This window comes from Camelus dromedarius, chromosome 18, assembly GCF_036321535.1.
Source record: "Camelus dromedarius isolate mCamDro1 chromosome 18, mCamDro1.pat, whole genome shotgun sequence".
Taxonomy (NCBI): Eukaryota; Metazoa; Chordata; class Mammalia; order Artiodactyla; family Camelidae; genus Camelus; species Camelus dromedarius.
Window position 1 is genome coordinate 38,112,043 of NC_087453.1, and position 13,295 is coordinate 38,125,337.

Genomic DNA, 13,295 nt, shown 5'->3' on the forward strand with positions numbered 1-13,295 from the left:
TTCAGTTGCAAACTACACTCCATAAATATATATGGATTTGTACTAGCTCCAACTCGTTTTAAAAGTGAAAACTGCAGGAACTTCAAACCGGCACTAGGAAACAGACTGAGAAACCAGAGTAAAATTTTCTCCTGTAACATGTTCCCTTTGAGCTAGATGAACGAACGTCTCTCCACATGCTCAGTTCTGAGAGATAAGTGTGTGTGAAAGCCGTCGTTCACCTAGCTTGTTGGGAACACAAACTTTCTTTTCAGTTGCAAACTACACTCCATTAATATATATGGGTTGGAAGTAGATCCAACAGGTTGTTACAGTGAATTGTCCGGGAAATTCAAACCGGCACTTGGAAACAGACTGAGAAAAAGAGTAAAAGTTTCTCGTGCAACCCGTTCCATTTGTGCTAGATGAACGAACGTCTCTCCACATGCTAAGTACTGAGAGATAAGTGTGTGTGAAAGCCGTCCTTAACCAAGCTTGTGGGCAAGACAAAGTTTCTTCTAGTTGCAAGATACACTCCATACATATATATGGGTTGGTTCAAGCTCCAACTCGTTTTTAAAGGGATAACTGCAGGAACATCAAACCGGCACTAGGAAACAAACTGAGAAGCCAGAGTAAAAGTTTCTCCTGAAACACGTTCCCATTGTGCTAGATGAACGAACGGCTCTCCACATGCTAAGTTCTGAGTGATAAGTGTGTGTGAATGCCGTCCTACACCTATCTTGTTGGGAACAAAAAGTTTCTTTACATTTGCAAACTACACTCCATAAATATATATGGATTTGTACTAGCTCCAACTGGATTTCACAGTGAATACTGCAGGATCTTCAAACCGGCACTAGGAAACAGACTCAGAAACCAGAGTAAAATTTTCTCCTGCAACCCGTTCCCTTTGTGCTAGATGAACGAACGTCTCTCCACATGCTCAGTTCTGAGAGAAAAGTGTGTGAGAAAGCCGTCTTTCAGCTAGCTTGTTGGCAACACAAAGTTCCTTTTCAGTTGCAAATTACACTCCATACATATATATGGATTGGTACTAGCTCCAACACGTTTTTACAGTGAAAAATGCAGGAACTTCAAAGCGGCACTAGGAAACAGACTGAGAAACCAGAGTAAAATTTCTCCTGTAACAAGATCCTTTGTGCTAGAAGAACGAACGTCTCTCCACATGCTCATTTCTGAGAGATAAGTGTGTGTGAATGCCGTCGTTCACCTAGATTGTTGGGAACACAAACTTTCTTTTCAGTTGCAAACTACAATTCATACATATATATGGGTTGGTACTAGCTCCAACTGGTTGTTACAGTGAAAACTCCAGGAAATTTCAACCGGCACTAGGAAACAGACTGAGAAACCAGTGTAAAATTTCCCCTGCAACACGTTCCAATTGTTCTAGATGAACGAACGTCTCTCCACGTACTCAGTTCTGAGAGATAAGTGTGTGTGTAAGCCGTCCTTCACCTAGCTTGTTGGCAACACAAAGTTCCTTTTCAGTTGCAAACTACACTCCATACATATATATCTGTTGGTACTAACTCCAACTCGGTTTTACAGTGATAACTGCCGGAAAATCAAACCGGCACTAGGAAACAGACTGAGAAACCAGAGTAAAAGTTTCTCCTGCAATCCGTTCCCTTTGTGCTAGATGAACGAACGTCTCTCCACATGCTATGTTCTGAGTGATAAGTGTGTATGAATGCCGTCCTTCACCTAGCTTGTTGGGAACACAAAGATTCTTTTCAGTTGCAAACTACACTCCATATTTATATATGGATTTGTACTGCTCCAACAGGTTTTTAAAGTGAAAACTGCAGGAACTTCAAACCGGGACTAGGAAACAGACTGAGAAACCAGACTAAAAGTTTCTCCAGCAAACCATTCCCTTTGTGCTAGATGAACGAAAGTCTCTCCACATGCTCAGTTCTGAGAGTTAATTGTGTGTGAAAGCCGTCCTTCACCTAGCTTGTTTGGAACACAAACTTTCTTTTCAGTTGCAATCTACACTCCATACATATATATGGGTTGGTACTAGCTCCAACTGGTTGTTACAGTTAAAACTGCAGGAACTTCAAACCGGCACTAGGAAACAGACTGAGAAACCAGAGTAAAAGTTTCTCCTGCAACCCGTTCAATTTGTGCTAAATGAACGAACGTCTCTCCACATGCTCAGTTCTGAGAGATATTTGTGGTTGAAAGCCGTCCTTCACCTAGGTTGTTGGCAACACAAAGTTGCTTTTCAGTTGCTCACTACACTCCATACATATATATGGTTTGGTACTAGCTCCAACTCGGTTTTACAGTGATAACTGCCGGAAAATCAAACGGGCTCTTGGAAACAGACTGAGAAACCAGAGTAAAAGTTTCTCCTGCAATCCGTTCCCTTTGTGCTAGATGAACGATCGTCTCTCCACATGCTAATTTCTGAGTGATATGTGTGTGTGTGAATGCCGTCCTTCACCTAGCTTGTTGGGAAAACCAAGTTTCTTTTCAGTTGCAAATTACACTCCATAAAAATATATGGATTTGTACTAGCTCCAACTGGTTTTTACAGTGAAAACTGCAGGAACTTCAAACCGGCACTAGGAAACAGACTGAGAAGCCAGAGTTAAAGTTTCTCCTGCAACCCTTTCCCTTTGTGCTAGATGAACGAACGTCTCTCCACATGCTCAGTTCTGAGAGTTAAGTGTGTGTGAAAGCCTCCCTTCACCTAGCTTGTTGGCAACAGAAAGTTCCTTTTCAGTTGCAAACTACACTCCATATATATATATGTGCTGGTACTAGCTCCAACTCGGTTTTACAGTGATAACTGCAGGAACATCAAACCGGCAGTAGGAAACAGACTGAGAAACCAGAGTAAAAGTTTCTAATGCAACCCGTTCCTTTTGTACTAGATGAAAGAACCTCTCTCCACATGCTAAAATATTAGTGATAATGTGTGTGAATGCCGTCCTTCACCTAGCTTGTTGGGAAAACCAAGTTTCTTTTCAGTTGCAAATTACACTCCATAAAAATATATGGATTTGTACTAGCTCCAACTGGTTTTTACAGTGAAAACTGCAGGAACTTCAAACCGGCACTAGGAAACAGACTGAGAAACCAGAGTAAAAGTTTCTCCTGTAACATGTTCCCTTTGAGCTAGATGAACGAACGTCTCTCCACATGCTCAGTTCTGAGAGATAAGTGTGTGTGAAAGCCGTCCTTCACCTAGCTTGTTGGGAACACAAACTTTCTTTTCAGTTGCAATCTACACTCCATTAATATATATGGGTTGGAAGTAGATCCAACAGGTTGTTACAGTGAATTGTCCGGGAAATTCAAACCGGCACTTGGAAACAGACTGAGAAAAAGAGTAAAAGTTTCTCGTGCAACCCGTTCCATTTGTGCTAGATGAACGAACGTCTCTCCACATGCTAAGTACTGAGAGATAAGTGTGTGTGAAAGCCGTCCTTAACCAAGCTTGTGGGCAAGACAAAGTTTCTTCTAGTTGCAAAATACACTCCATACATATATATGGGTTGGTTCAAGCTCCAACTCGTTTTTAAAGTGATAACTGCAGGAACATCAAACCGGCACTAGGAAACAAACTGAGAAACCAGAGTAAAAGTTTCTCCTGAAACACGTTCCCATTGTGCTAGATGAACGAACGGCTCTCCACATGCTAAGTTCTGAGTGATAAGTGTGTGTGAATGCCGTCCTACACCTATCTTGTTGGGAACACAAAGTTTCTTTTCATTTGCAAACTACACTCCATAAATATATATGGATTTGTACTAGCTCCAACTGGTTTTACAGTGAATACTGCAGGATCTTCAAACCGGCACTAGGAAACAGACTCAGAAACCAGAGTAAAATTTTCTCCTGCAACCCGTTCCCTTTGTGCTAGATGAACGAACGTCTCTCCACATGCTCAGTTCTGAGAGAAAAGTGTGTGAGAAAGCCGTCCTTCAGCTAGCTTGTTGGCAACACAAAGTTCCTTTTCAGTTGCAAACTACACTCCATACATATATATGAGTTGGTACTAGCTCCAACACGTTTTTACAGTGAAAAATGCAGGAACTTCAAAGCGGCACTAGGAAACAGACTGAGAAACCAGAGTAAAATTTCTCCTGTAACAAGTTCCCTTTGTGCTAAAAGAACGAACGTCTCTCCACGTACTCATTTCTGAGAGATAAGTGTGTGTGTAAGCCGTCCTTCACCTAGCTTGTTGGCAACACAAAGTTCCTTTTCAGTTGCAAACTACACTCCATACATATATATCTGTTGGTACTAACTCCAACTCGGTTTTACAGTGATAACTGCCGGAAAATCAAACCGGCACTAGGAAACAGACTGAGAAACCAGAGTAAAAGTTTCTCCTGTAATCCGTTCCCTTTGTGCTAGATGAACGAACGTCTCTCCACATGCTAAGTTCTGAGTGATAGGTGTGTATGAATGCCGTCCTTCACCTAGCTTGTTGGGAACACAAAGATTCTTTTCAGTTGCAAAATACACTCCATAAATATATATGGATTTGTACTAGCTCCAACAGGTTTTTAAAGTGAAAACTGCAGGAACTTCAAACCGGGACTAGGAAACAGACTGAGAAACCAGACTAAAAGTTTCTCCAGCAAACCATTCCCTTTGTGCTAGATGAACGAAAGTCTCTCCACATGCTCAGTTCTGGGAAATAAGTGTGTGTGAAAGCCGTTCTTCACCTAGATTGTTGGCAACACAAAGTTCCTTTTCATTTGCAAACTACACTCCATACATATATATGAGTTGGTACTAGCTCCAACTGGATTTTACAGTAAATACTGCAGGAATTTCAAACCGGCACTAGGAAACAGACTGAGAAATCAGAGTAATAGTTTCTCCTGCAACCCGTTCCATTTGTGCTAAATGAACGAACGTCTCTCCACATGCTCAGTTCTGAGAGACAAATGTGTGTGAAAGCCGTCCTTCAGCTAGCTTGTTGGCAACACAAAGTTCCTTTTCAGTTGCAAACTACACTCCATACATATATATGGGTTTGTATTAGCTCAAATTCGGTTTTAAAGTGATAACTGCAAGAACATCAAACCAGGACTAGGAAACAAACTGAGAAACCAGAGTAAAAGTTTCTCGTGCAACCCGTTCCCATTGTGCTAGATGAACGAACGTCTCTTCACATGCTAAGTTCTGGGTGATAAATGTGTGTGAATGCCGTCCTACACCTAGCTTATTGGGAACACAAAGTTTCTTTTCATTTGCAAACTACACTCCATAAATTTATATGCATTTGTACTAGCTCCAACTTGTTTTTACAGTGAATACTGCAGGAAATTCAAACCGGCACTAGGAAACACACTGAGATACCAGAGTAAAATTTTCTACTTCAACCCTTTCCCTTTGTGCTAGATGAACGAACGTCTATCCACATGCTCAGTTCTGAGAGATAAGTGTGTGAGAAAGCCGTCCTTCAGCTAGCTTTTTGGCAACACAAAGTTCCTTTTCAGTTGCAAACTACACTCCATACATATATATGGCTTGGTACTAACTCCAACTCGGTTTTACAGTGATAAATGCAGGAACATAAAACCGGCACTAGGAAACAGACATAGAAACCAGAGGAAAATTTTCTAATTCAAACCGTTTCTTTTGTGCTAGATGAACGAACGTCTCTCCACATGCTAATTTCTGAGTTATAAGTGTGTATGAATGCCGTCCTTCACCTAGCTTGTTGGCAACACAAAGTTCCTTTTCAGTTGCAAACTACACTCCATACATATATATCTGTTGGTACTAACTCCAACTCGGTTTTACAGTGATAACTGCCGGAAAATCAAACCGGCACTAGGAAACAGACTGAGAAACCAGAGTAAAAGTTTCTCCTGCAATCCGTTCCCTTTGTGCTAGATGAACGAACGTCTCTCCACATGCTATGTTCTGAGTGATAAGTGTGTATGAATGCCGTCCTTCACCTAGCTTGTTGGGAACACAAAGATTCTTTTCAGTTGCAAACTACACTCCATAAATATATATGGATTTGTACTTGCTCCAACAGGTTTTTAAAGTGAAAACTGCAGGAACTTCAAACCGGGACTAGGAAACAGACTGAGAAACCAGACTAAAAGTTTCTCCAGCAAACCATTCCCTTTGTGCTAGATGAACGAAAGTCTCTCCACATGCTCAGTTCTGAGAGTTAATTGTGTGTGAAAGCCGTCCTTCACCTAGCTTGTTTGGAACACAAACTTTCTTTTCAGTTGCAATCTACACTCCATACATATATATGGGTTGGTACTAGCTCCAACTGGTTGTTACAGTTAAAACTGCAGGAACTTCAAACCGGCACTAGGAAACAGACTGAGAAACCAGAGTAAAAGTTTCTCCTGCAACCCGTTCAATTTGTGCTAAATGAACGAACGTCTCTCCACATGCTCAGTTCTGAGAGATATTTGTGGTTGAAAGCCGTCCTTCACCTAGGTTGTTGGCAACACAAAGTTGCTTTTCAGTTGCTAACTACACTCCATACATATATATGGTTTGGTACTAGCTCCAACTCGGTTTTACAGTGATAACTGCCGGAAAATCAAACGGGCTCTTGGAAACAGACTGAGAAACCAGAGTAAAAGTTTCTCCTGCAATCCGTTCCCTTTGTGCTAGATGAACGATCGTCTCTCCACATGCTAATTTCTGAGTGATATGTGTGTGTGTGAATGCCGTCCTTCACCTAGCTTGTTGGGAAAACCAAGTTTCTTTTCAGTTGCAAATTACACTCCATAAAAATATATGGATTTGTACTAGCTCCAACTGGTTTTTACAGTGAAAACTGCAGGAACTTCAAACCGGCACTAGGAAACAGACTGAGAAACCAGAGTAAAAGTTTCTCCTGTAACATGTTCCCTTTGAGCTAGATGAACGAACGTCTCTCCACATGCTCAGTTCTGAGAGATAAGTGTGTGTGAAAGCCGTCCTTCACCTAGCTTGTTGGGAACACAAACTTTCTTTTCAGTTGCAATCTACACTCCATTAATATATATGGGTTGGAAGTAGATCCAACAGGTTGTTACAGTGAATTGTCCGGGAAATTCAAACCGGCACTTGGAAACAGACTGAGAAAAAGAGTAAAAGTTTCTCGTGCAACCCGTTCCATTTGTGCTAGATGAACGAACGTCTCTCCACATGCTAAGTACTGAGAGATAAGTGTGTGTGAAAGCCGTCCTTAACCAAGCTTGTGGGCAAGACAAAGTTTCTTCTAGTTGCAAAATACACTCCATACATATATATGGGTTGGTTCAAGCTCCAACTCGTTTTTAAAGTGATAACTGCAGGAACATCAAACCGGCACTAGGAAACAAACTGAGAAACCAGAGTAAAAGTTTCTCCTGAAACACGTTCCCATTGTGCTAGATGAACGAACGGCTCTCCACATGCTAAGTTCTGAGTGATAAGTGTGTGTGAATGCCGTCCTACACCTATCTTGTTGGGAACACAAAGTTTCTTTTCATTTGCAAACTACACTCCATAAATATATATGGATTTGTACTAGCTCCAACTGGTTTTACAGTGAATACTGCAGGATCTTCAAACCGGCACTAGGAAACAGACTCAGAAACCAGAGTAAAATTTTCTCCTGCAACCCGTTCCCTTTGTGCTAGATGAACGAACGTCTCTCCACATGCTCAGTTCTGAGAGAAAAGTGTGTGAGAAAGCCGTCCTTCAGCTAGCTTGTTGGCAACACAAAGTTCCTTTTCAGTTGCAAACTACACTCCATACATATATATGAGTTGGTACTAGCTCCAACACGTTTTTACAGTGAAAAATGCAGGAACTTCAAAGCGGCACTAGGAAACAGACTGAGAAACCAGAGTAAAATTTCTCCTGTAACAAGTTCCCTTTGTGCTAAAAGAACGAACGTCTCTCCACGTACTCATTTCTGAGAGATAAGTGTGTGTGTAAGCCGTCCTTCACCTAGCTTGTTGGCAACACAAAGTTCCTTTTCAGTTGCAAACTACACTCCATACATATATATGGCTTGGTACTAACTCCAACTCGGTTTTACAGTGATAAATGCAGGAACATAAAACCGGCACTAGGAAACAGACATAGAAACCAGAGGAAAATTTTCTAATTCAAACCGTTTCTTTTGTGCTAGATGAACGAACGTCTCTCCACATGCTAATTTCTGAGTTATAAGTGTGTATGAATGCCGTCCTTCACCTAGCTTGTTGGCAACACAAAGTTCCTTTTCAGTTGCAAACTACACTCCATACATATATATCTGTTGGTACTAACTCCAACTCGGTTTTACAGTGATAACTGCCGGAAAATCAAACCGGCACTAGGAAACAGACTGAGAAACCAGAGTAAAAGTTTCTCCTGCAATCCGTTCCCTTTGTGCTAGATGAACGAACGTCTCTCCACATGCTATGTTCTGAGTGATAAGTGTGTATGAATGCCGTCCTTCACCTAGCTTGTTGGGAACACAAAGATTCTTTTCAGTTGCAAACTACACTCCATAAATATATATGGATTTGTACTTGCTCCAACAGGTTTTTAAAGTGAAAACTGCAGGAACTTCAAACCGGGACTAGGAAACAGACTGAGAAACCAGACTAAAAGTTTCTCCAGCAAACCATTCCCTTTGTGCTAGATGAACGAAAGTCTCTCCACATGCTCAGTTCTGAGAGTTAATTGTGTGTGAAAGCCGTCCTTCACCTAGCTTGTTTGGAACACAAACTTTCTTTTCAGTTGCAATCTACACTCCATACATATATATGGGTTGGTAATAGCTCCAACTGGTTGTTACAGTTAAAACTGCAGGAACTTCAAACCGGCACTAGGAAACAGACTGAGAAACCAGAGTAAAAGTTTCTCCTGCAACCCGTTCAATTTGTGCTAAATGAACGAACGTCTCTCCACATGCTCAGTTCTGAGAGATATTTGTGGTTGAAAGCCGTCCTTCACCTAGGTTGTTGGCAACACAAAGTTGCTTTTCAGTTGCTAACTACACTCCATACATATATATGGTTTGGTACTAGCTCCAACTCGGTTTTACAGTGATAACTGCCGGAAAATCAAACGGGCTCTTGGAAACAGACTGAGAAACCAGAGTAAAAGTTTCTCCTGCAATCCGTTCCCTTTGTGCTAGATGAACGATCGTCTCTCCACATGCTAATTTCTGAGTGATATGTGTGTGTGTGAATGCCGTCCTTCACCTAGCTTGTTGGGAAAACCAAGTTTCTTTTCAGTTGCAAATTACACTCCATAAAAATATATGGATTTGTACTAGCTCCAACTGGTTTTTACAGTGAAAACTGCAGGAACTTCAAACCGGCACTAGGAAACAGACTGAGAAACCAGAGTAAAAGTTTCTCCTGTAACATGTTCCCTTTGAGCTAGATGAACGAACGTCTCTCCACATGCTCAGTTCTGAGAGATAAGTGTGTGTGAAAGCCGTCCTTCACCTAGCTTGTTGGGAACAGAAACTTTCTTTTCAGTTGCAATCTACACTCCATTAATATATATGGGTTGGAAGTAGATCCAACAGGTTGTTACAGTGAATTGTCCGGGAAATTCAAACCGGCACTTGGAAACAGACTGAGAAAAAGAGTAAAAGTTTCTCGTGCAACCCGTTCCATTTGTGCTAGATGAACGAACGTCTCTCCACATGCTAAGTACTGAGAGATAAGTGTGTGTGAAAGCCGTCCTTAACCAAGCTTGTGGGCAAGACAAAGTTTCTTCTAGTTGCAAAATACACTCCATACATATATATGGGTTGGTTCAAGCTCCAACTCGTTTTTAAAGTGATAACTGCAGGAACATCAAACCGGCACTAGGAAACAAACTGAGAAACCAGAGTAAAAGTTTCTCCTGAAACACGTTCCCATTGTGCTAGATGAACGAACGGCTCTCCACATGCTAAGTTCTGAGTGATAAGTGTGTGTGAATGCCGTCCTACACCTATCTTGTTGGGAACACAAAGTTTCTTTTCATTTGCAAACTACACTCCATAAATATATATGGATTTGTACTAGCTCCAACTGGTTTTACAGTGAATACTGCAGGATCTTCAAACCGGCACTAGGAAACAGACTCAGAAACCAGAGTAAAATTTTCTCCTGCAACCCGTTCCCTTTGTGCTAGATGAACGAACGTCTCTCCACATGCTCAGTTCTGAGAGAAAAGTGTGTGAGAAAGCCGTCCTTCAGCTAGCTTGTTGGCAACACAAAGTTCCTTTTCAGTTGCAAACTACACTCCATACATATATATGAGTTGGTACTAGCTCCAACACGTTTTTACAGTGAAAAATGCAGGAACTTCAAAGCGGCACTAGGAAACAGACTGAGAAACCAGAGTAAAATTTCTCCTGTAACAAGTTCCCTTTGTGCTAAAAGAACGAACGTCTCTCCACGTACTCATTTCTGAGAGATAAGTGTGTGTGTAAGCCGTCCTTCACCTAGCTTGTTGGCAACACAAAGTTCCTTTTCAGTTGCAAACTACACTCCATACATATATATCTGTTGGTACTAACTCCAACTCGGTTTTACAGTGATAACTGCCGGAAAATCAAACCGGCACTAGGAAACAGACTGAGAAACCAGAGTAAAAGTTTCTCCTGTAATCCGTTCCCTTTGTGCTAGATGAACGAACGTCTCTCCACATGCTAAGTTCTGAGTGATAGGTGTGTATGAATGCCGTCCTTCACCTAGCTTGTTGGGAACACAAAGATTCTTTTCAGTTGCAAAATACACTCCATAAATATATATGGATTTGTACTAGCTCCAACAGGTTTTTAAAGTGAAAACTGCAGGAACTTCAAACCGGGACTAGGAAACAGACTGAGAAACCAGACTAAAAGTTTCTCCAGCAAACCATTCCCTTTGTGCTAGATGAACGAAAGTCTCTCCACATGCTCAGTTCTGGGAAATAAGTGTGTGTGAAAGCCGTTCTTCACCTAGATTGTTGGCAACACAAAGTTCCTTTTCATTTGCAAACTACACTCCATACATATATATGAGTTGGTACTAGCTCCAACTGGATTTTACAGTAAATACTGCAGGAATTTCAAACCGGCACTAGGAAACAGACTGAGAAATCAGAGTAATAGTTTCTCCTGCAACCCGTTCCATTTGTGCTAAATGAACGAACGTCTCTCCACATGCTCAGTTCTGAGAGACAAATGTGTGTGAAAGCCGTCCTTCAGCTAGCTTGTTGGCAACACAAAGTTCCTTTTCAGTTGCAAACTACACTCCATACATATATATGGGTTTGTATTAGCTCAAATTCGGTTTTAAAGTGATAACTGCAAGAACATCAAACCAGGACTAGGAAACAAACTGAGAAACCAGAGTAAAAGTTTCTCGTGCAACCCGTTCCCATTGTGCTAGATGAACGAACGTCTCTTCACATGCTAAGTTCTGGGTGATAAATGTGTGTGAATGCCGTCCTACACCTAGCTTATTGGGAACACAAAGTTTCTTTTCATTTGCAAACTACACTCCATAAATTTATATGCATTTGTACTAGCTCCAACTTGTTTTTACAGTGAATACTGCAGGAAATTCAAACCGGCACTAGGAAACACACTGAGATACCAGAGTAAAATTTTCTACTTCAACCCTTTCCCTTTGTGCTAGATGAACGAACGTCTATCCACATGCTCAGTTCTGAGAGATAAGTGTGTGAGAAAGCCGTCCTTCAGCTAGCTTTTTGGCAACACAAAGTTCCTTTTCAGTTGCAAACTACACTCCATACATATATATGGCTTGGTACTAACTCCAACTCGGTTTTACAGTGATAAATGCAGGAACATAAAACCGGCACTAGGAAACAGACATAGAAACCAGAGGAAAATTTTCTAATTCAAACCGTTTCTTTTGTGCTAGATGAACGAACGTCTCTCCACATGCTAATTTCTGAGTTATAAGTGTGTATGAATGCCGTCCTTCACCTAGCTTGTTGGCAACACAAAGTTCCTTTTCAGTTGCAAACTACACTCCATACATATATATCTGTTGGTACTAACTCCAACTCGGTTTTACAGTGATAACTGCCGGAAAATCAAACCGGCACTAGGAAACAGACTGAGAAACCAGAGTAAAAGTTTCTCCTGCAATCCGTTCCCTTTGTGCTAGATGAACGAACGTCTCTCCACATGCTATGTTCTGAGTGATAAGTGTGTATGAATGCCGTCCTTCACCTAGCTTGTTGGGAACACAAAGATTCTTTTCAGTTGCAAACTACACTCCATAAATATATATGGATTTGTACTTGCTCCAACAGGTTTTTAAAGTGAAAACTGCAGGAACTTCAAACCGGGACTAGGAAACAGACTGAGAAACCAGACTAAAAGTTTCTCCAGCAAACCATTCCCTTTGTGCTAGATGAACGAAAGTCTCTCCACATGCTCAGTTCTGAGAGTTAATTGTGTGTGAAAGCCGTCCTTCACCTAGCTTGTTTGGAACACAAACTTTCTTTTCAGTTGCAATCTACACTCCATACATATATATGGGTTGGTACTAGCTCCAACTGGTTGTTACAGTTAAAACTGCAGGAACTTCAAACCGGCACTAGGAAACAGACTGAGAAACCAGAGTAAAAGTTTCTCCTGCAACCCGTTCAATTTGTGCTAAATGAACGAACGTCTCTCCACATGCTCAGTTCTGAGAGATATTTGTGGTTGAAAGCCGTCCTTCACCTAGGTTGTTGGCAACACAAAGTTGCTTTTCAGTTGCTAACTACACTCCATACATATATATGGTTTGGTACTAGCTCCAACTCGGTTTTACAGTGATAACTGCCGGAAAATCAAACGGGCTCTTGGAAACAGACTGAGAAACCAGAGTAAAAGTTTCTCCTGCAATCCGTTCCCTTTGTGCTAGATGAACGATCGTCTCTCCACATGCTAATTTCTGAGTGATATGTGTGTGTGTGAATGCCGTCCTTCACCTAGCTTGTTGGGAAAACCAAGTTTCTTTTCAGTTGCAAATTACACTCCATAAAAATATATGGATTTGTACTAGCTCCAACTGGTTTTTACAGTGAAAACTGCAGGAACTTCAAACCGGCACTAGGAAACAGACTGAGAAACCAGAGTAAAAGTTTCTCCTGTAACATGTTCCCTTTGAGCTAGATGAACGAACGTCTCTCCACATGCTCAGTTCTGAGAGATAAGTGTGTGTGAAAGCCGTCCTTCACCTAGCTTGTTGGGAACACAAACTTTCTTTTCAGTTGCAATCTACACTCCATTAATATATATGGGTTGGAAGTAGATCCAACAGGTTGTTACAGTGAATTGTCCGGGAAATTCAAACCGGCACTTGGAAACAGACTGA